This window comes from Aethalodelphis obliquidens, unplaced genomic scaffold, assembly GCF_003676395.1.
Source record: "Aethalodelphis obliquidens isolate GAN/ISIS:26980383/991018 unplaced genomic scaffold, ASM367639v1 scaffold3, whole genome shotgun sequence".
Lineage (NCBI taxonomy): Eukaryota > Metazoa > Chordata > Mammalia > Artiodactyla > Delphinidae > Aethalodelphis > Aethalodelphis obliquidens.
The window spans coordinates 44919518-44941944 of NW_020837947.1; the positions used below are offsets into that span (position 1 = coordinate 44919518).

Below are 22427 nucleotides of genomic sequence, written 5' to 3' on the forward strand. Positions count from 1 at the left end.
CAGCCTTGACTTAGGAAGAAATTCAGCACCAAAATGTAGCACCTGCATATCAAAAATAAAATTAGTAATTATACCACTTGATGCAATGTTTAGAAAAGTAGTCAATTAAAGCAATATGAATTCAACCAGAATCCTCTGCAGACAGCAGCATCACGCAATTCTGACTTCACAGTGATAAGAAATTTTAAATAACAACGGTGCTAAATCAGGGAGCAGCGAACCCAGGCCAAGTTTAAATTTAGTAACAGTGCTAGTTTACTGAAAATAACCTTCTCCATAGCAGATTCTCCGTGAATTTCAGGTGACCAACTATTTGTTTTTCTGTTCTGTTCAGAGGTAATCAGGTACCCAGAGGCTTCAGCATTGCTGTCTTCCCTTCTCAATGGCGTTTCTGGTGTCCACCTCAGGAGTCTCCTTGGCCAGCTCTGAAACACTTGAAAATTAAACAGAGAATCCACTGCATATATTCTTCTTGAAAATTTCCATTGTATATGTTCAGAACTTTCTGAATAAGAATAAGGATTTGAAGGTAAGAGAACTTTGGAAGTAACTCACTTTCTTGTGTAACTCTTAATTACATCAAAAGTGAATATTTAATATATTTTTTTAAATATACAAAAGTAAAAGCAGTTGTTGAATATAAGGAAAATAGCCAGCTATGTGTAGTTCTGCAGCAAAAAAAGGTAAATAAAATACAAAGTTCAAAACTTGTTATATGTCATGTAAATATAAATACAAGCAAGGCACAGTGGTTATCTTGATACCTGAAATCAGTTTCACCCAAAAAAGCATGGCATACAGTGGTTCCCAAATTCTAATATGCATGAGAGTGATATGAGGGGAGAGAGAGGTTCTTAAAATGCTGATTCCTGGGCATATTTCACAGAGAGTTAGATTCACTAGCCTGGGATATGGTCCAGCAATCTGCATTTTTACAGCTACTCACCCCCAAAAGATCCTGATGAAAGTGGGTCTCGGACCTTTGAGAAACATGGAAATTGGCATTTAAAATAATGTACTTCTAATTTTCAAACTTCATTTAAAGGGGTTTTATGTAGTTTGTTTCCTTCAGTCACAAGAATAAACAAGGAAGACATATTTTAAATTAGTGCTAAATTAGTGCTCCTTTTTTGATCCCCCCCAATTGAATTATTAATCCTTTCCAATATTCTTTTTTTTTAACATCTTTATTGGAGTATAATTGCTTTACAATGGTGTGTTAGTTTCTGCTTTATAACAAAGTGAATCAGTTATACATATACATATATCCCCATATCTCTTCCCCCTTCCATCTCCCTCCCTCCCCCCTCCCTATCCCACCCCTCTAGGTGGTCACAAAGTACCGAGCTGATCTCTCTGTGCTATGCGGCTGTTTCCCACTAGCTATCTATTTTACATTTGGTAGTGTATATATGTCCATATATACGTTACCACTCTCTCACTTTGTCCCAGCATACCCTTCCCCCTCCCCGTATCCTCAAGTCCATTCTCTAGTAGGTCTGTGTCTTTATTCCCATCGTGGTCCTGGTTTCTTCATGACCATTTTTTGTTGTTGTTTTTTAGATTCCATATATATGTGTTAGCATACGGTATTTACTTTTCTCTTTCTGACTTACTTCACTCTGTATGACAGACTCTAGGTCCATCCACCTCACTACAAATAACTCAATTTTGTTTCTTTTTATGGCTGAGTAATATTCCATTGTATATATGTGCCACATCTTCTTTATCCATTCATCTGTCGATGGACACTTAGGTTGCTTCCATGTCCTGGCTATTGTAAATAGAGCTTCAATGAACATTTTGGTACATGACTCTTATTGAATTATGGTTTTCTCAGGGTATATGCCCAGTAGTGGGATTGCTGGGTCGTATGGGAGTTCTATTTTTAGTTATTTAAGGAAACTCCATACTTTTCTCCATAGTGGCTGTATCAATTTACATTCCCACCCATTCTGACGTGTGTGAGATGATATCTCATTGTAGTTTTGATTTACATTTCTCTAATGATTAATGATGTTGAGCATTCTTTCATGTGTTTGATCTGTATATCTTCTTTGGAGAAATGTCTGTTTAGGTCTTCTGCCCATTCTTGGATTGGGTTTTTTTTTTTTTTTTTTTGGTGGTACGCGGTCCTCTCACTGTCGTGGCCTCTCCCGTTGCGGAGCACAGGCTCTGGACGCGCAGGCTCAGCGGCCATGGCTCACGGGCCCAGACGCTCCGCGGCATGTGAGATCTTCCCAGACCGGGGCACGAACCCGTGTCCCCTGCATCAGCAGGCAGACTCTCAACCACTCCGCCACCAGGGGAGCCCCAGTATTCCTTTTTAAAGTTCAGTATGATGAGCTAATTTCCCCGATGTCTCTATCTCTCTTTTAGAGTGACAGTCCTGCCATTGCTCTCTTTAGCTGTTTCTCTGTTCCACATAATGTTTTAACTTATTCAGATGTTTATGGATCTAATTCTAAGAAGTATCTAGAAGATGATAATAATGAATTACTACTGAGGGTTGGCTAAGCATTTTTTTTGACGGTTTATTCTTTTTCTCTTCATTTTAAAAATTCAGCCTTAGATTTGAAAAGAACAGATCTGCTTAATATGCCTTTAGCTACTCTTTTCCTCTGCAGATTAAACCTTAGAAATCACGTGCTATATTTATAACAGGGTAAATGTACATTCCTTGAATATCACTTTATTTTATTTCTGTTTCCTATATATAATTTAGCAACTTCATCTTTATTATTTGCAATTTTAAGTTTATAAAAGGTTTGCATTTTTATTTCAGTAAAAGAAGAGGCTGGTACGGACATATTCAGACCGTAAATTGTGATGATTTTTTTTAAAGGCTCAATATGATACTACTTTTACAGTGAAGAGTGAAGTTTTTAATCAAAATCCTTTGAGTTTCAGGCTTATAGCTATTTTCTTTTCTCTTAGTCTTTGTGTGAACTTATTCATATCGTATACACTTTCTTGTCCATAAAGTATCAAAAGGCAAAAATAAACCCTAATCAAAAAGAAGTGTGCCCATATAATGCAAGTTAGCTACACATTACCTATTAGTATTACACAAAGAAAATGAATATAGTTATATGCATAAAATAAAGCAGCATAAAAATTTTAAACTGAATCACTTTGCTGCACACCAGAAGCTAACACAACATTGTAAATCAACTATACTTCAATAAAAAATTAAAAAATAATAAAATGAAATAAAGCAACACTTAAAGTAACCTAAATAAAAGATTTACAGAATTGGGTTAACTCTAACAATGAATTTTCATGTACATTTGTTGTTAGAACTGTTTTCAATAATAAGATTGCCATCTGATGGTAAAATTCTAAAATTTGTAGTATACAAGATAGTAAAAATCCTTAAATATATAGTATACACGTTTATGGTTCAACAGAGTCTCCAGATAAGACTTCATAAAGCTTTTAGTGCAGATCTTTTATAATACTTCAATTTCAGAAAAATATAGAAAGTACTTTTCCACGCTTTCTTTCTTTTGTCTTCTTTTTTTTTTTCTTTGCAGAGGAGCAGGTGGAGAAAGAATAGAATTGTGCCCTCAAGCGAGGACACAATTATCATTATCATTGGCTTATTTATCTTAAATTGTGGCTTCCTATAGAAAACTTACAATGTAGCTTCAGGGAACCTGAGTGAAACAGCCTCCATACTCATGAAGTAAAATATACAACAAAAGAATAAATACAGAAACTTCATAGAAGCATAAAGTTTTAGAGCAGAAATGGACCATTGAGATCTAGTCTGGTCCCCTCATGTATCATAGCATTCTTTTGTCTTCCAAATTTGCTGGTAAAAAGCTTAATACAAAGAGCAGTAAACATCAATCTGGTCAGGTATGAGTTATTAACAAGGAGAAGCTAGCCAAGTGTTTTGCAATAATGATTTCTTGAGGGAGAAAGGTAGGAGGAATTTTTCCTCCAAGATGAAGTTTGAGGAAGTGAAGAAAATACCTGGGTACTTATAAATGTAATTCAATTTGAAATCATGTATTATTTTAGTTGTCAGTAGATGATCTGCCATGTCATTAATCTAGAAATGAAAATAGCAAATTTAGGTTTATTTCAGCCAGGGTTAGCTGTATCTGGAAATCTGATATTGAGAGAGAGGGAAAAAGAGCTGAAAGTAAGATAGAGCTTTAGAGCAGCAGAGCCTTCTGGGACCATTCAGTATAGGAGAAAGGAGATTTAAATATGTAGGAATCTCTGGGGAGTATTAGTGTTATTATGAAACAGTGCAATAATGATATTTGTGAGATATCCAGAATAATTAAAATGTCTGTTATTCTCAATTTGAGAAGTTCGAAAGTCATTTAAATTGATGTAGCAAAAGTAAAATTGATGTGGCAAAATGCTCATAATATATTGTAAATGAAAACAACAAGTTACAAACTATGTTGTGATATGGTCCCATTTTGATTAAGAAAAGCTACAGATGCATAGGAAGAAAATTGAAATGATCTACATCATAATATTATTGATGGTTATGATCGATTGATGAAATCATGGCTAATTTTTATTGCTCCTCAGGATTTATAAAACTTTTTCTAAAGTATATATTATTAAAGTAATTTTAACATATTTTTTAAGAGCTGAGAAAATGTTCAGTTATCTGGGAAGTTCACTTTCATAGAACTATAAAGTAGTCCTGCTAATGGTTATTTAAAATAGCCTTAAAGCAAGGCTCTTGCATCTTGTAGTATTAAACTGATTTGAATATGAGAATAGTACTTCCAATTAGATCAAAATGATTTTTAGATGTAATTCTTCATTTGTGGAATATTGCAGTAGATAAATTTCTCGTTTCCCTCCTCATTAAACACTGAAAATTTTGAATTATGACATTAATTTCTTAGAATATTCTTTATTTCTTATATCATGTAATTCCAATGTGCTTTCAAGAATTTTCTAACTATAATAGTTTGCTCCGTTTGGAAGATAATTTTCAATGTTTGGTTACATTAGTGTCAGTACGTCTTTGTTCTTTAAATCTCCAGTGTAACATACGGTTAGTCTTACCATTATTACTACCAGCTGAGGTTGGCCTATGATTTTGTTTATTCTGTCTGAATCCAAAGTAATTAGCTCTTTAGTTTAATGACAATATTTGTTAATGGGTTTTTAGGGCCAAATTCTGCTGTTAGAGAGTGGGTGGTATATTTGAAGATAGAATCTGGCCCTTATGTTTTAAGCATAAGCTGTGTAATTTGATTTCAAAATGATGGTTTACAGAGTTTACAGTAGGAAAATGAAATCTGCAATTATCTGAAGTTTGTCAGTTTCAAGAAACAGAAAATGAAAGTGACAATTTATGTAAATGAACAGCAAACCCACTCTAAATTCTCTGATATGGCTATCCTGTATATTGTATTGTTTCATACGTAGCTGGAATAAGAAATGATAATCATCTAGCAGACGTTAGGTAATTTCCCTTATGTGACGGGGCATACAGTGAGTTCTTTAAGTGCATTGAAACGTTTTTTATTATTGTATTTTTTCCATCTTTATTGAAATGTAATTAATGTATAACACTGTGTAAGCTTAAGGTGTACAACGTGATGATTTGATACATTTATATATGATACATTTATATAATGCAATTACCATGATACCATGATTACCATGATAAGGTTAGTTAGCACATGCATCACTCACATAATTAAGAGAAGAGATCTTCAATATTCTCACCACACACACACACACAAAAATTGATCGTTATATTTTTGAAGGACTCAGTGAAGTGGAAAGAACGTTTGCCTGGGGATCACCTGGGTTCAAAGTTAGACTCAGTTTCCTGGTAGCGGACTGACCTTGGGAAAATCTCTTTGCCTCTCCCTGGGCCTGTTCCTTCTTCCTAAAATGATGCCTTTGTACTAGATGATCCCAATGGTCCCTCTAAAATGATAACTCTGACTTGCTTTAAAACAGTGCTATGAGGAAGGCACAAGAAGTGCAAGGAAGATGCAATGACTTGAGCTGACTGAATAAACAAATCATTAAGTCTATTAAAAGGTATTCTGGAGAACTTTCCTTCAATGACTTGTTACTTTTATCCTGGAGAAGAGAAATATTTGGAGAGTTCTACGTAGAAGAGACTGTAGGCTACTCTATTAGAAATTTACAAAGAGACCGATTTTGGCAAAACTTAAAAAGAAAGTCGCCTAATAACAGATGAGATATCCAACAATGAGATAGGATGCCTTGGGAGATAGTGAATTCACCATCATTATAGGAAAAGAAAGTGTGTACCAAGGGTTTTATAACCTGCCAGACTGGCTTCAAGGTGTAAAAGCTAGAGACAAATATTCTGAACATAATGGAATTCAGGAAATGTTGCTATCATGAGCCCTTCTTGAGGCGACTATTAGAGGACAAACTCCATCAAACCAAGAGATGACTGTAGACACTACTGAAAAAGGACTGCTCGTGAGCATTGAATGTATTTAATTCTAAAACTAAATCTAAAACAGATATGAAGATTAGGGTGACAGAATAGAGCATAAAAGTATAATATCCTGTAGAACTAAAGTAACTAACAAAAATTAGGAGGACACAACAGAAAGAAACTGGTATATAAAGTTAGCTGATTGCTTTATTCTCAATATCTATGAATCAGATACCACTTAAACCTGACAAATCAAGTCATAAAAGTATAAGCTAGAAAAAAAAAGGCACTAAGGAAGGTCATGTTAATGCTCAACATTAGTTGACAAAGAATGGGAGACAGAGGGGAAAAATGCTACTTTTTCTATCAGTCATAATAGGGAAATAGTGAATATTCTAAAGATATAGAAGATCAAGTTTATTATATGAAGTTACAAACTTTATATGTAGATTATCATATGAACTTATAAAGTTACAAATTAGAAGAAAATGTGCACTCCATTAAATATTCTTAAGAAGTTACATACATATATTAAGCAAAGAAAGATCATATAATGAAAGTTTTTTAAGACTTAAAACCTTTAATAGAAAACTTAAAAATATTATGACAAAATAGGTTTGTTGTATCTTTCATGTCAGTAAATGTAAAGAAATATATAGATTTTTTTTTAAGAAAATATTTTCAGCTTAGATCACAGTGCTGAACCAAATTCTGTCTCTACAGATAGCAGGATACAACAAAAACAAAGTTATTCAAAAATTTGAAAGTGAAAGGATAGGCCGAGTAGAGTAGAGGGGATGGATAGGTGGTTAAAACAATAGTCTGGACAAGAAGTGAGAAGGGAAGTGGAAAGAGAAAGACATGGATGCAATGCATCTTTTGAAGGAAGAATTATCAGTGCTTGAACTCTAACTGGTTAGAGGGGATAATGGAGAAAACAAGGACCTGGAGACTGGGCCTATGTATTGGTGGGAAGCCTGTAAAAATTAGGTTTTTAATATGAGACTGCAAGGAGTGGATGGAAAGGGGAAGGTAGCAGTCACAAAATGGCAATTGCTGGTGCTGGGTATTGAGACGGGTCACACTTTACCACACCAAGCAAAACTCTGCTAATCCCATAAGGAATTTCAGAGTTTTATGGTCAGTCATACCATGATGGCAGTCATGATTATCTTAGCACTTATTATTTTAAGATTTATAAAAACAATTTCTTTTCACATTCTCAATTATTCTTTGGGCATTCAACTCAAACTTCCATTTCCCCGATACCATTTGGTACTTTGGTACTTTTCTGATGGCATGTTTCTAATTGTTTGAAAACAGCTGTGGTTAATGGGATTTTTGCTTCAATGGAATACTTAGGATATCACAAATTTTCTCTGTCAATAACTATACCAGTGGATTTCATGCCTTTTTGACAAAATCCAGAGTAAAAAAAAAATACTGCCTCACAGCCCAGTACACATATTCACATCCAACTGTTTACCTAGTCCACTAAAATAAAACAGTACTAAAAACAATTTTTTAAAAAGTGTACTAGGCAAATACAATCTAAAGGAATTAGGAGTTAGAATCTTAATATCAGAAAAAGTGATGCTTAGGGCCAAAGGCATTAACTAAGACGAAAGAAAAACTTTATGTGAATGCTAATATGTGTAATACATAATAAAGGTATACAATCATGAATAAATAATGGCTTTAAGGGCTACCATAGGAGTTTGTTCAGCAAACTTCTAAAAACATCCCAAGAAATACCAATAATCTGTATTTTAGGTGCTGGACTAAAACAAAAGAATGTCACCTTCTGTATTATAAAGCAAAACATGTATACTGAAATTTATTTTCAAGAGAAAGTATTTTGATATCAAAGAGAGTTAAAAGTACCTATTAACCAAGATCAAGTACTTGGTTAATGAAAATTTTTTTTTTCATTTTCAGCAAAAAGGGTTACAAGTTGCTTCTCTTTGTGAAATGAAAGATAGCTTCCACTAAGACTGTAAATGTATGCCTTACACTTATTTGATTTGAAGAAAAGTGGGATGTTTGGATTCCCCCCTACCCCAACAGGTATTCTTAACAGCAGGATACAATTTCAGAGTTTTTTCAGTCAAGAGGTTTCTGCTGAGCAAAAATTCTCGTTCAATTTAGGAATGCAGATTATAATAATTTTCCTATCCTGCTCGCAGCAGGGTTCCTGCCTTCGTTTTGTAGACTCCTAAGTTGCGTAGGAAACAAGTGGGTAACTTCAGTTCCAGGTTAACACATTCTTTAAGCATAGTCCCATTAACTCAACTTAGTTATAATGCAAAGCTGCTTAGCTTCACAAGTGAAATGGAATACATTTGAATTGCTTTCCTAATGTAATACCTATTTATAATAAATGCAAAGTGGTTTATGATGGCAGACTTTGTAGAGCATTATAAAAATTATGAGAGGAAAAAGCTTATTTTTCCTGACCTAAAATTGTAAAGAAATGCCATGTATGCCAGCATGTGACACTCCTATCAAAATAAAAGGAGAAAAAATATTCAAAAATAAAAATGTAGTACATTGGCCTGTATGATATATTACTTCAGCAAAAAAAAAAATTTTTAATGAAGCTATTATATTCTACAGTAGCGTTTTTTCCCTAGATGGCACAGTTTTTCTAATTTACATACATTTTCTTCAGTTTAATTTCTTTCTTACTAGGCCTCAACTTCAACCATATGGTTCAGACTTTCCTTACTTTGTTCGAGAAAGTAAAGATTGCTCAAATAGCATCTTTTTTCTCCTAGTATTAAAATAATTGCATCTGTAATAAATTCAAATTGAATTATGTAAACCACACATTACTATAATGTAGGTTACTAAGATATTGGTCTCATCCTTTGAATAAGAAAATTCTAGATGGCAGTTTCATCAAGTTGGCTAAAGTCAAACAGATTTGATGGGTGTCAGCCACAAGCTCTTCTAAGTTCATGCTGATGTTCAGGGAATTCACTTTGTTCTTTTGTTAACTGCTCTTCTTTAACGAGTACGGTACATATGCACCATCCCATGACAGACTGATTTTTTATAACAGAAGAAGTAAATGTCCAGCCAAGCCCAATATGAACTTTATAAACTATATTGGCTTGATGGAGTTTTTTATGTATAGTACTGTGATTTCAGCTGAGAATCAAGACCCATACCTGGATACATTTTATTCCACTGCAAACTCCATTTCTTCATTCAGTCAACCAAGTATTTGGTTAATAATTACTAAGTGCCAGGCCGTCCTAGGACTTGAGCTGCATCAGTGAGCAAAATATGGCCTTCTCTTAGGACGTGCAGACAATAAAAAATAATCCTAACAAGTAAGTGAATTATGTAGTATCATAGACGATGATTAGGTATGAAAGAAAGAAAATGTGGATTAAAGGTAAAAGGGGGAGGGAATGATATGACAGGAGTAGGATCAGATTCAGTACTGTTTGTACCAGCTCTTCTGGCAGGTGTTTCTCTATGTTCATTTTGGTTGTCTTTAAATCAGAGTATGAGGATTGTACTTGGAGGATGGAGTCATTATCAAATTTTCTTTTTTTACCGATAAGCTTCTATACATTGACATTCATACTTGAGATACTCACCTTAGAGTTCTACAAATTAATCAACTGTGTGTGTTTATTAAATTTTAGCTTTAGAGCTTGGTTTTATTATAGGTAGTCTAATTAACAAGTGTTCTCCAAAGGGTGCTGTGGAATTTCCAAATGGGTCAAACAATGAAGAATAAAAAGTTATATTAAATTTAAACTTCCTTCTTTTGTTCTGATAATTTATAATTCATGGAGTAATTTTAAATTATAGTATCAGTGTAACCATAATCTTCATCAGTAATGTTACACAGTACCTAATTAGTTCAGAAAGACTCAAGCATCAAGTTAGAATGTATTAACTTCTAGAATTAACCTGGATTTTGAGAGTATCTAGTTTTGGACACTTTAGATAAGATTCTTACTTGATTCCCAGAAAAATAAAGACTGAACTCCAAATTTGAGCATATATTTAAGAAAAAAACAACACATTAGTCATTTCTAATTTAGTTCATTTTCTGATGCCATTTAAGAATTATTTTCATGTTGGTAACCATGTACAGCCGTAACTACCGACGCTATAGAATTACAGCCTGTGTGAGCTGGAAATGATTCCAGAAATTCTAGTCCAACTGCCTTTATTTTAAAGGTGTGAAAAAATGTGTCCAAAAGAGGGTAAGTAATTCGTGCAGGTTAGATGGTTGTGTGTAGGTCCAGGAAGCCTATTAATAGTAGAACTAGGACAGTAATCCATTCTTTAAAAATCACAAGCCATACTTTTTTTGGCAAATCACTCTACCTGAGATTTCCCAATGCTTATTATTAAAATAATGTTTCCTTTAAATTAAGGAGAGTTGACCATACCTTTGAATTTCACAAAGTCACCTGATTAGTGAGTGTGCCTAAGCTCCCAGAAATGGCCTGTTATTTGATAACCTCTTCAGCACTACCAGAAGTGAGCTTTTCTTAATGATCTGTTGAGATTTTTTTCTTTGAAAAATAAATAATGAGTCACGAAATTACTTACCTATTAATCAGTATATATGGCACAAGTGTAATACAACATTATTATTTTTCAGTAAATTGTGGAAGGAGAAAGTTACATTTAGTAAAGTACTGAGTTTAGAAAACAGCTTAAGTAACACCTGGGCCCTGGGTTCCTCAGAGTCTTTAGGAAATGATGCCGAGTCATGTAAGAACTCTGAACCCTCATAAGGGAAAATTATGTAACTCACTGGAAAATAATGCCAGTAGATTTAATAGAGCAGAGAGATAATATATTCAAAGCAAAGTATAAAAAAACTCTGTCTGCTAAGCCTAGGGAATTTCATATGCGAAAAACAAACAATTAAAGCAATATCAGTTACGGACGCACGGGCTCAGCGGCCATGGCTCACGGGCCCAGCCGCTCCGCGGCACGTGGGATCCTCCAGGACCGGGGCATGAACCCATGTCCCCCGCATCGGCAGGCGGACTCTCAACCACTGTGCCACCAGGGAAGCCCCTGTTTGGTTCTTATAAATGGATTCTAAATTTGCTAGAAACGAAGGATATAACCATGGCTTTATATAATGATAAAATTGGGGTTTCTCATTGCACAGAATTTTCACATGTATTTCCAGGCATATCATTTATTATACCAACATAATTTAAATTTTAAGTATATTAAAAAGTATATATAACATTAGGTACCTGACTTTAAATGATTGATGAGGATGAATAAGGAAAACAGCTGTAAAGACACAGGGTCCAGAAGACTTAATGAGTACTTTGTGAACTTAGCAAGATTTTAATGGTTTTGTCTGATGGTAAATGAAGTAAGAAAATGAGTAATTCAACCAGTTTTTACTCCTGCTTTTGTACACTTCTAAATCCTATAAGACTACCAAGCTAAAAATTGGATCTGCTATCTGTTCCAATATCCATGACACAGTTCAATTAAAGTATTCTATAATAAGTAACATTAATTGAAAATTAGAATTTAAGACTACATCTGGTTCTTGTTGATGTGATGGGTAATTATTAGCATTCTAGCATTAGGCATTTTAGATTGTTTTTTATTTTCAATAATAATAAAAAAAGATGTTTAAGAAAATACAAAGCTAATATACTTCAGGTTACCAATGGAGAAAAAAACTTTGAAAATAACTGATTTGTGCTTATTTTTGATTGATTAAATTCATTTTGTCTGAAGCCCTTGGTGATATCCTTGGAAATTTCTCTCCTCTTCCTTCTCTCCTCCCTCCCATGAATATTTATGGTTTAGAAGGCAGCAACATTTTTTGCATATTCTTTTCCCAAAGGAACATTATTTTTCCATTTTTAATCACTTCGTAGGTGATTGGTCTCTGATAGCCAAGGGAATTAGTGGGCCAGACTTCACTTCTAGGTAAACCTACGGGTCCAAGAGTGTCTTCATTTGTCTCTTGGGCTGAGAAAATTGAACATACCTTTGCCTTTCACTCTCTTTTCACACATTATGTAAATTGGTAAGAATAAAAGTAATGTGATTGGGAGTATAGTTTGACAGACAGTATCATGTAATATAATACCCAAATTATTATAAGCTAGAAATAGTGCCTTGGGGCACCGCATATATTGTGAATAAGTATTTGCATTTACACATTTTTGTCTAGAGTTTAGACATGCAAAATAAATCACACTGTGGAAAGTACAATTGTTTTCAAAAGGGTAACAAAGAGATAGCAAATGCAGTTTCTTCCAACAAAGAGCTTTTAATCTATTTGGACAAGTAAAGCACAGAGAAATAAGAAGTCAGATTATACAAGAGTTAATAATAAATACAAATTTCTATATGGATTGACATGGCCATTATAAATTATCCTTCTGTATTTCATATGTAAACAAGTTCAGTGCATACAGAAGCTTAAGCAAAAACTACAAAAACATTTTATTCGTGTGTTGACAGGAGAATATATTTCCTAATGATTTGGACTTTAGACATAGGAAAATTAGATGCTTGATTCTTTTTTTTAAATTTTTTTTAACATCTTTATTGGAGTGTAATTGCGTTACAATGGTATGTTAGTTTCTGCTGTATAACAAAGTGAATCAGCTATACGTATACATATACTCCATATCTCTTCCCTCTTGCATCTCCCTCCCTCCCACCCTCCCTATCCCACTCTCTAGGTGGTCACAGAGCACCAAGCTGATCTCCCCGTGCTATTCGGCTGCTTCCCACGAGCTATCTATTTTATATTTGGTAGTGTATATATATCCATGCCACTCTCTCACTTGGTCCCAGCTTACCCTTCCCCATCCCTGTGTCCTCAAGTCCATTCTCCACGTCTGCGTCTTTATTCCTGTCCTGCCCCTAGGTTCATCAGAAACATTTTTTTTTTAGTTTCCATATATACGTGTTAGCATACGGTATTTGTTTTTCTCTTTCTGCCTTACTTCACTCTGTATGACAGACTCTAGGTCCATCCACCTCACTACAAATAACTCAATTTCATTTCTTTTTATGGCTGAGTAATATTCCATTGTATATATGTGCCACATCTTCTTTATCCATTCATCTGTCACTGGACACTTAGGTTGCTTCCATGTCCTGGCTATTGTAAATAGAGCTGCAATGAACATTGTGGTACATGACTCTTTTTGAATTATGGTTTTGAATTATGGTTTTCTCAGGTTATATGCCCAGTAGTGGGATTGCTGGGTCATATGGTAGTTCTATTTGTAGTTTTTAAAGGAACCTCCATACTGTTCTCCATAGTGGCTGTATCAATTTACATTCCCACCAACAGTGCAAGTGGGTTCCCTTTTCTCCACACCCTCTCTAGCATTTATTGTTTGTAAATTTTTTGATGATGGCCATTCTGACTGGTGTGAGGTGATACCTCATTGTAGTTTTGATTTACATTTCTCTAATGATTACTGATGTTGAGCATCTTTTCATGTGTTTGTTGGCAATCTGTATATCTTCTTTGGAGAAATGTCTATTTAGGTCTTCGGCCCATTTTTGGATTGGGTTGTTTGTTTTTTGATATTGAGCTGCATGAGCTACTTGTATATTTTGGAGATTAATCCTTTGTCAGTTGCTTCATTTGCAAATATTTTCCCCGATTCTGAGGGTTGTCTTTTCCTCTGGTTTACGGTTTCCTTTGCTGTGCAAAATCTTTTAACTTTCATTATGTCCCATTTGTTTATTTTTGTTTTTATTTCCATTTCTCTAGGAGGTGGGTCAAAAAGGATCTTGCTGTGATTTATGTCATAGAGTGTTCTGCCTATGTTTTCCTCTAAGAGTTTTATAGTGTCTGGTCTTACATTTAGGTCTTTAATCCATTTTGAGTTTATTTTTGTGTATGGTGTTAGGGAGTGTTCTAATTTCATTCTTTTATATGTAGCTGTCCAGTTTTCCCAGCACCACTTACTGAAGAGGCTGTCCTTTCTCCATTGTATATTCTTGCATCCTTTATCAAAGGTAAGTTGACCATAGGTGCATGGGTTTATCTCTGGGCTTTCTGTCCTGTTCTATTGATCTATATTTCAGTTTTTGTGCCACTGCCATACTGTCTTGATTACTGTAGTTTTTTAATATAGTGTGAAGTCCGGGAGCCTGATTCTTCCAGCTCCGTTTTTCTTTCTCAAGATTGGTTTGGCTATTTGGGGTCTTTTGTGTTTCCATACAAATTGTGAAATTTTTTGTTCTACTTCTGTGAAAACTGCCATTGATAGTTTGATAGGGATTGCATTGAATCTGTAGGTTGCTTTGGGTAGTATAGTCATTTTCACAATGTTGATTCTTCCAATCCAAGAACATGGTATATCTCTCCATCTGTTTGTATCATCTTTAATTTCTTTCATCAGTGTCTTATAATTTTCTGCATACAGGTCTTTTATCTCCTGAGGTAGGTTTATTACTAGGTACTTTATTCTTTTTGTTGCAGTGGTAAATGGGAGTGGTTCCTTAATTTCTCTTTCAGATTTTTCATCATTAGTCTATAGGAATGCAAAAGATTTCTATGCATTAATTTTGTATCCTGCTACGTTACTAAATTCATTGATTAGCTCTAGTAGTTTTCTGGTAGCATCTTTAGGATTCTCTATATATAGTATCATGTCATCTGCAAACAGTGACAGTTTTACGTCATCTCTCCCAATTTGGATTCCTTTTATTTCTTTTTCTTCTCTGATTACTGTGGCTAAAATGTCCAAAAATATGTTGAATAATAGGATGAGAGTGGACAAACTTGTCTTGTTCCTGATTTTAGAGGAAATGGTTTCTGGTTTACACCATTGAGAACGATGTTGGCTGTGTGTTTGTCATATATGGCCTTTATTATGTTGAGGTAAGTCCCCTCTTTGCCTACTTTCTGGAGGGTTTATATCATAAATAGGTGTTGAATTTTGTTGAAAGCTTTTTCATCTATTGAGATGATTATATAGTTTTTATTCTTCAGTTTGTTAATATGGTGTGTCACATGATAGATTTGCGTATATTGAAGAATCCTTGCATTCCTGGGATAAACCCCAGTTGATCATAGTGTATGATCCTTTTAATGTGCAGTTGGATTCTGTTTGCTAGTATTTTGTTGAGGATTTTTGCATCTATGTTCATGAGTAATAGTGGCCGGTAATTTTCTTTCTTTGTGACATCTTTGTCTGGTTTTGGTATCAGGGTGATGTGGCCTTGTAGAATTAGTTGGGGAGTGTTCCTCCCTCTGCTGTATTTTAGAAGAATTTGAGGATAGGTGTTAAGTCTTCTCTAAATGTTTGATAGAATTCTCCTGTGAAGCCATCTGGTCCTGGGCTTTTGTTTGTTGGAAGATTTTTAATCACAGTCTCAATTTCAGTGCTTGTGATTGGTCTGTTTATATTTTCTATTTCTTCCTGGTTCAGTCTTGGAAGGTTGTGCTTTTCTAAGAGCTTGTCCATTTCTTCTAGGTTGTCCATTTTATTGGCAAAGAGTTGCTTGTAGTAATCTCTCATGATCCTTTGTATTTCTGCAGTGTCAGTTGTTACCTCTCCTTTTTCATTTCTAATTCTTTTAATTTGACTCTTCTCTGTTTTTTTCCTGATGAGTCTGGCTAATGGTTTAACAATTTTGTTTATCTTCTCAAAGAACCAACTTTTAGCTTTGTTGATCTTTGCTATTGTTTTCTTCATTTCTCTATCATTTATTTCTGATCTGATCTTTATGATTTCTTTCCTTCTGCTAACTTTGGGGTTTTTTGTCCTTCTTTCTCTAATTGCTTTTGCTGCAAGGTTAGGTTGTTTATTTGAGATGTTTCTTGTTTCTTAAGGTAGGATTGTATTGCTGTAAACTTGCCTTTAGAACTGCTTTTGCTGCATCCCATAGGATTTGGGTTGTTTTCATTGTCATTTGTTTCTAGATATTTTTTAATTTTCTCTTTCATTTCTTCAGTGATCTCTTGGTTATTTAGTAGTGTATTGTTTAGCCTCCATGTGTTTGTATTTTTTACAGATTGTTTTCCTGCAATTGTAATCTAGTCTCTTAGCATTGTGGTCGGACAAGATCCTTGATACGATTTCAATTTTCTTAAATTTACCAAGGCTTGATTTGTGACCGAAGATATGATCCATCCTGGAGAATGTTACATGAGCACTTGGGAAGAAAGTGTATTTTGTTGTTTTAGTATGGAATGTCCTATAAATATCAATTAAGTCCATCTTGTTTAATGTATCATTTAAAGCTTGTGTTTCCATATATATTTTCATTTTGTATGATCTGTCCATTGGTGAAAGTGGGGTGTTAAAGTCCCCTACTATGATCGTGTTACTGTCGATTTCTCCCTTTATGACTGTTAGCCTTTGCCTTATGTATTGAGGTACTCCTATGTTGGGTGCATGAATATTTACAAATGTTATATCTCCTTCTTGGACTAATCCCTTGATCATTATGTAGTGTCCTTCTTTGTCTCTTGTAATAGTCTTTATTTTAAAATCTATTTTGTCTGATATGAGAATTGCTATTCCAGCTTTCTTTTGATTTCCTTTTGCATAGAGTATCTTTTTCCATCCCCTCACTTTCAGTCTGTATGTGTCCCTATATCTGAAGTGGGTCTCTTGTAGACAGCATATATATGGGTCTTGTTTTTGTATCCATTCAGCCAGTCTATGTCTTTTGGTTGGAGCATTTAATCTATTTACATTTAAGGTAGTTATTGATTTGTATGTTCCTATTACCATTTTCTTAATTGTTTTGCATTTATTATTCTAGGTCTTTTCCTTCTCTTGTATCTCCTTCCTAGAGAAGTTCCTTTAGCATTTGTTGTAAAGCTGGTTTGGTGGTGATGAATTCTCTTAGCTTTTGCTTGTCTGTAAAGGTTTTAATTTCTCCATCAAATCTGAATGAGATCCTTGCTGGGTAGAGTAATCTTCGTTGTAGGTTTTTCGCTTTCATCACTTTAAATATGTCCTGCCACTCCCTTCTGGCTTGCAGTTTCTGCTGAAAGATCAGCTGTTAACCTTATGGGGATTCCCTTGTGTGTTATTTGTTGTTTTTCCCTTGCTGCTTTTAATATGCTTTCTTTGTATTTAATTTTTGATGGTTTGATTAATATGTGTCTTGGCATGCTTCTCCTTGGATTTATCCTATATGGGACTCTTTGTGCTTCCTGGACTTGATTGACTATTTCCTCTCCCATATTAGGGAAGTTTTCAACTATAATCTTTTCAAATATTTTCTCAGTCCCTTTCTTTTTCTCTTCTTTTTCTGGGACCCCTATAATTCGATTGTTGGTGCATTTAATGTTGTCCCTGAGACTGTCCTCAATTTGTTTCATTCTTTTTTCTTTATTCTGCTCTGCAGTAGTTATTTCCACTGTTTTATCTTCCAGGTCACTTATCCGTTCTTCTGCCTCAGTTATTCTGGTATTGATTCCTTCTAGAGAAGTTTTCATCTTATTTATTGTGTTGTTCATCATTGTTTGGTTTCCCTTTAATCCTTCTAGGTCCTTGTTAAACGTTTCTTGTATTTTCTCCATTCTATTTCCAAGATTTTGCATCGTCTTTACTATCATTATTCTGAATTCTTTTTCAGGTAGACTGCCTAGTTCCTCTTCATTTGTTTGGTCTGGTGGGTTTTTACCTTGCTCCTTCATCTGCTCTGTGTTTCTCTGTCTTCTCATATTGCTTAACTTACTGTGTTTGGGGTCTCCTTTTCACAGGCTGCACGTTCGTAGTTCCTGTTGTTTTTGGTGTCTGTCCCCAGTGGCTCAAGTTAGTTTAGTTGTTTGTGTAGGCTTCTTGGTGGAAGGGACTGGTGCCTTAGTTCTGGTGGTTGAGGGTGGATCTTGTCTTTCTGGTGGGCAGGACCATGTCTGGTGGTGTGTTTTGGGGTGTCTGTGGCCTTATTATGATTTTAGGCAGCCTCTCTGCTAATGGGTGGGGTGTGTTCCTGTGTTGCTAATTGTGTGGCATAGGGTATCCAGCACTGTAGCTTGCTGGTCGTTGAGTGGAGCTGTGTCTTAGCCTTGAGATGGAGATCTCTAGGAGACCTTTCACCATTTGATGTTACGTGGAGCTGGGAGGTCTCTTGTGGACCAATGTCCTGAACTCGGCTCTCCCACCTCAGAGGTACATGCCTGACACCTGGCTGGAGCACCAAGACCCTGTCAGCCACACGGCTCAGAAAAAAAGAAATAAAGAAGGAAAAATAAAATAAAGTAATTAAAATAAAAAGTTTTAAAAATTATTAAAAATTAGAAAAATTAAAATGTAATAAAAAAAAGAAAACAAAGGAAAGAAAGAAGAGAGCAACCAAACCAAAAAACAAATCCACCAATGATAGCAAGCGCTAAAAACTATACTAAAAAAAAAAAAAAAGACACAACCCTAGGAGAAATGGTAAAAGCAAAGCGATACAGACAAAAATCACACAAAGAAGCATACACACTCACAAAAACAGAAAAGGGAAAAATATATATATATATCTGTATATTAAAAATAAAAAGGAAGAGAGCAACGAAATCAATAAACAAATCTACCAATGATAATAAACTCTAAATACTAAACTAAGGTAAACATAAAACGAGAAACAAGTTAGATGCAGAAAGCATACCCTAAGTTTTCAGTTGCTCCCAATGTCCACCGCCTCAATTTTGGAATGATTTGTTGTCTATTCAGGTTTTCCACAGATGCAGGGTACATCAAGTTGATTGTGGAGACACAATCCACTGCTTCTGTGGCTGCTGGGAGAGATTTCCCTTTCTCTTCTTTGTTTGCACAGCTCCTGGGGTTCAGCTTTGGGTTTGGCCCCGCCTTTGCATGTAGGTCGCCTGAAGGCGTCTGTCCCCGCCCGGATAAGACTGAGTTAAGGCAGCAGCTGATAGGCGGCTTTGGCTCACTCAGGCCAGGGAGAGGGAGGGATATGGAATGTGGGGTGAGCCTGCGGCAGCAGAGGCCAACATGATGTTGCAGCAGTCTGAGGCGCACCGTGTATTCTCTTGGGGAAGTTGTTCCTGGATCACGGGACCCTGGCAGTGGCAGGCTGCACAGGCTCTGTGGCTGGGAGGTGTGGATAGTGACCTGTGCTTGCACACAGGTTTCTTGGTGGCTGCAGCAGCAGCCTTAGAGTCTCATGCCCGTCTCTAGGGTCCGCGCTGACAGCCGCAGTTCGTGCCCGTCTCTGGAGATCGTTTAGGCCATGCTCTGAATCCCGTCTCCTCGTGCACCCCAAAACAATGGTCTCTTGCCTCTTAGGCAGTTCCCCACTTTTTCCTGGACTCCCTTCCGGCTAACTGTGACGCACTAGCCCCTTCAGGCTGTGATCACGCAGCCAACCCCAGTCCTCTCCCTGGGATCCAACCGAAGCCCGAGCCTCAGCTCCCAGCCCCGCCCACCCCGGCGGGTGAGCAGACAAGCCTCTCGGGCTGGTGAGTGCTAGTCGGCACCGATCCTCCATGCGGGAATCTCTCCACTTTGCCCTCTGCACCCCTGTTGCTGCATTCTCTTCCATGGCTCCAAAGCTTCCCCGCCCCCGCCATTCCCCCCACGCCCATCTCCGCCAGTGAAGCCGCTTCCTAGTGTGTGGAAATCTTTCCTCCTTCCCAGCTCCCTCCCAGAGGTGACGGTCCCGTCCCTATTCTTTTGTCTCTGTTTTTTCTTTTTTCGTTTGCCCTACCCAGGTATGTGGGGAGTTTCTTGCCTTTTGGGACGTCTGAGGTCTTCTGCCAGGGTTCAGTAGGTGTTCTGTAGGAGTTGTTCCACTTGTAGATGTATTTCTGATGTATTTGTGGGGAGGAAGGTGATCTCCACGTCTTACTCCTCCACCATCTTGAAGGTCTCCCCTAGGTGCTTGATTCTTAGCAGGGATCAAATACATCCTCATGCAAGACCTAATCAAGGCATTGCATTTCCCATATCTTCAGAGTAGACTCAAAATCCCAGCTTGCTCCTAGCTGATCAGGAAATAGCATCTATCCTTCAAAATTTCATATCTACTGAAAGACTTAGGGGCCTTTCAACCAAGTTTTGTTCTTTCCAAGAGAACGAAAATTTTCAACAGTGTGGTGTTAAGTATTGTTTACTTTATGAAGAAAAGTTTTTATACCAATATGTTTGGCTAAATGTCAAGGACATTTGTCGCTGAAACTAGAACTGCTTAGTTGTTCAGATAACAAAATGAATTTTTTCAATTTAATTTTGTAACTTGCAATTGAGAACCATCACTATTGCAAGCAAAATAATTTTAAAAATTTAACTTACGATGGGGTTACATCCCCATTAACCCATTGTAAGTAGGAAATGTATTTAATACTCCTAACTTACCAAACATCATAGCTTAGCCTCGCCGACCTTAAATGTGCTCAGAACATTTACATGAGCCTACAGTTGGGCAAAATCATCTAACAGAAAGTCTATTTTATAATAAAGTATTGAATATCTCATGTAATACATTGAGTACTCTACTGAAAGTGAAAAGCAGAATGGTTGTATGGGTGCAGGATGTTTGTTAGTGTGTCGGTTGTTTACCATTGTGACTGTGTTGCTGACCGGGAGCTCACTGTCTCTGCCCAGCATCATGAGAGAGTATCCACCATATTGCTAGCCCCAGAAAAGATGAAAATTCGAAGTATGGTTTCTACAGAATGCGTATTGCTTTTGCACCATTGTAAAGTCAAAAAACTGTAAGTCAGGGACCATCTGTATGTACGTAACTTAATGTTTATTAGAATAATCATACAGGAAGGTAACAAGTATTTAGGCTAATCCTAAACCCATTTTAATATGAGGACAAAAGGAAGTCCCATTTTTCCCAGTTAGTGGTAGAGCCATCCATGACTGGATTTCCTGATAATATAACAGGGGTGGTATAGAATAACAATTAAGAAGGTGAGTTCTGGAATCATATTGCCTAAATTCAAATCCCCAGTTCTGCTGCTTAGTATCCGTGTGATCTTGGGTACATTCAACTCACTGTCTCAATTTCATCATATGTAAAATGCAGATGATAATATTGCCAGCGACTTAGGGCTAGTGGAATTAAAGGAGATGAGTCACATAAAGTACTTTGTAAGTCTCAATAAGTATAGACTATTCTCATTGCTACTATTCCACATGGCCTCTCTTGTTTTCTCAAAAATGAAATCTTGTCATGCATTACTTTGAACTCTGATTGTTCCTTCAGTTTCATTGTTTCCATTAACTTGAAAATGAAGAAACTATAAATAGATAACTTTATATAATTATATAACTATGTATATATATGGCATATACATACACATAAGTATATAGGAGTTGTGAAAATATTCAAGTAAGAATGTTTAATGGAATACTTTCCTTCTCGGGATAATGATTGCCTTTAAATCTGCAGCTTTGGAACAGCATTTAAATGGCAACCTAATGGCTTTGTCATCATAACCACATAAAAGGTCTGGCAAGATGTGTAAATTTGTACATATGAGCATGGTTGGCAAGGCTTTGAGTTGAAACTGAACCCACCCAACAAGTTGTTTCATCATAACAGTGCCTGGAAATGTTTGTATCTTATTTGCTTGGTGGTTGGCTTTCCAGCTAAACCCATTAGTGAATGGAGTAGGTGGGCAATCAGAAGAGTGTGGGGTGGGAGGTTCTGTCCCTCCAGATTGTTGAGCAGCTGGAGTGAGTCATGTTGAACCCACACCTGACAGCTGTCCATAAGCTTTTAATCCTCAGAATGGCTTCCTTGAAGCAGCAGCTGCCTTAAGCACCACAGAACCAAAAGAGAAATACAACTGCCCAAAGTACCGAAGCTTCCCTCCCACCCTCCACCACTCTGAGAACTTGCACCCACTTTGGGCAGCCATGAAATCTCTCTCCAGCTAAAACCATGAAAACTTCTGAATCCAGGAAAGGACTCTTCAGGAGCACTGAACATACATTTCTTTTTAAAAAAAGAGGATGAGGGCTTCCCTGGTGGCGCAGTGGTTGGGGGTCTGCCTGCCGATGCGGGGGACGCGGGTTCATGCCACGGTCCGGGAGGGTCTCGC

At 36.3% G+C, this 22427-nt stretch overlaps 1 protein-coding gene across 1 annotated transcript in view; it reads left to right on the top strand.

The window, feature by feature from the left end:
- The first annotated feature begins 334 nt into the window (after window positions 1-334).
- The window catches only part of HS3ST5 (heparan sulfate-glucosamine 3-sulfotransferase 5), a 179569-nt gene continuing 157476 nt past the window's right edge, over window positions 335-22427 (top strand). Inside the window, exon 1 of the mRNA XM_027088214.1 lies at window positions 335-529. The gene's annotated coding sequence lies outside the window, so the exon portion shown is untranslated. The remainder of the gene's footprint in view (window positions 530-22427) is intronic.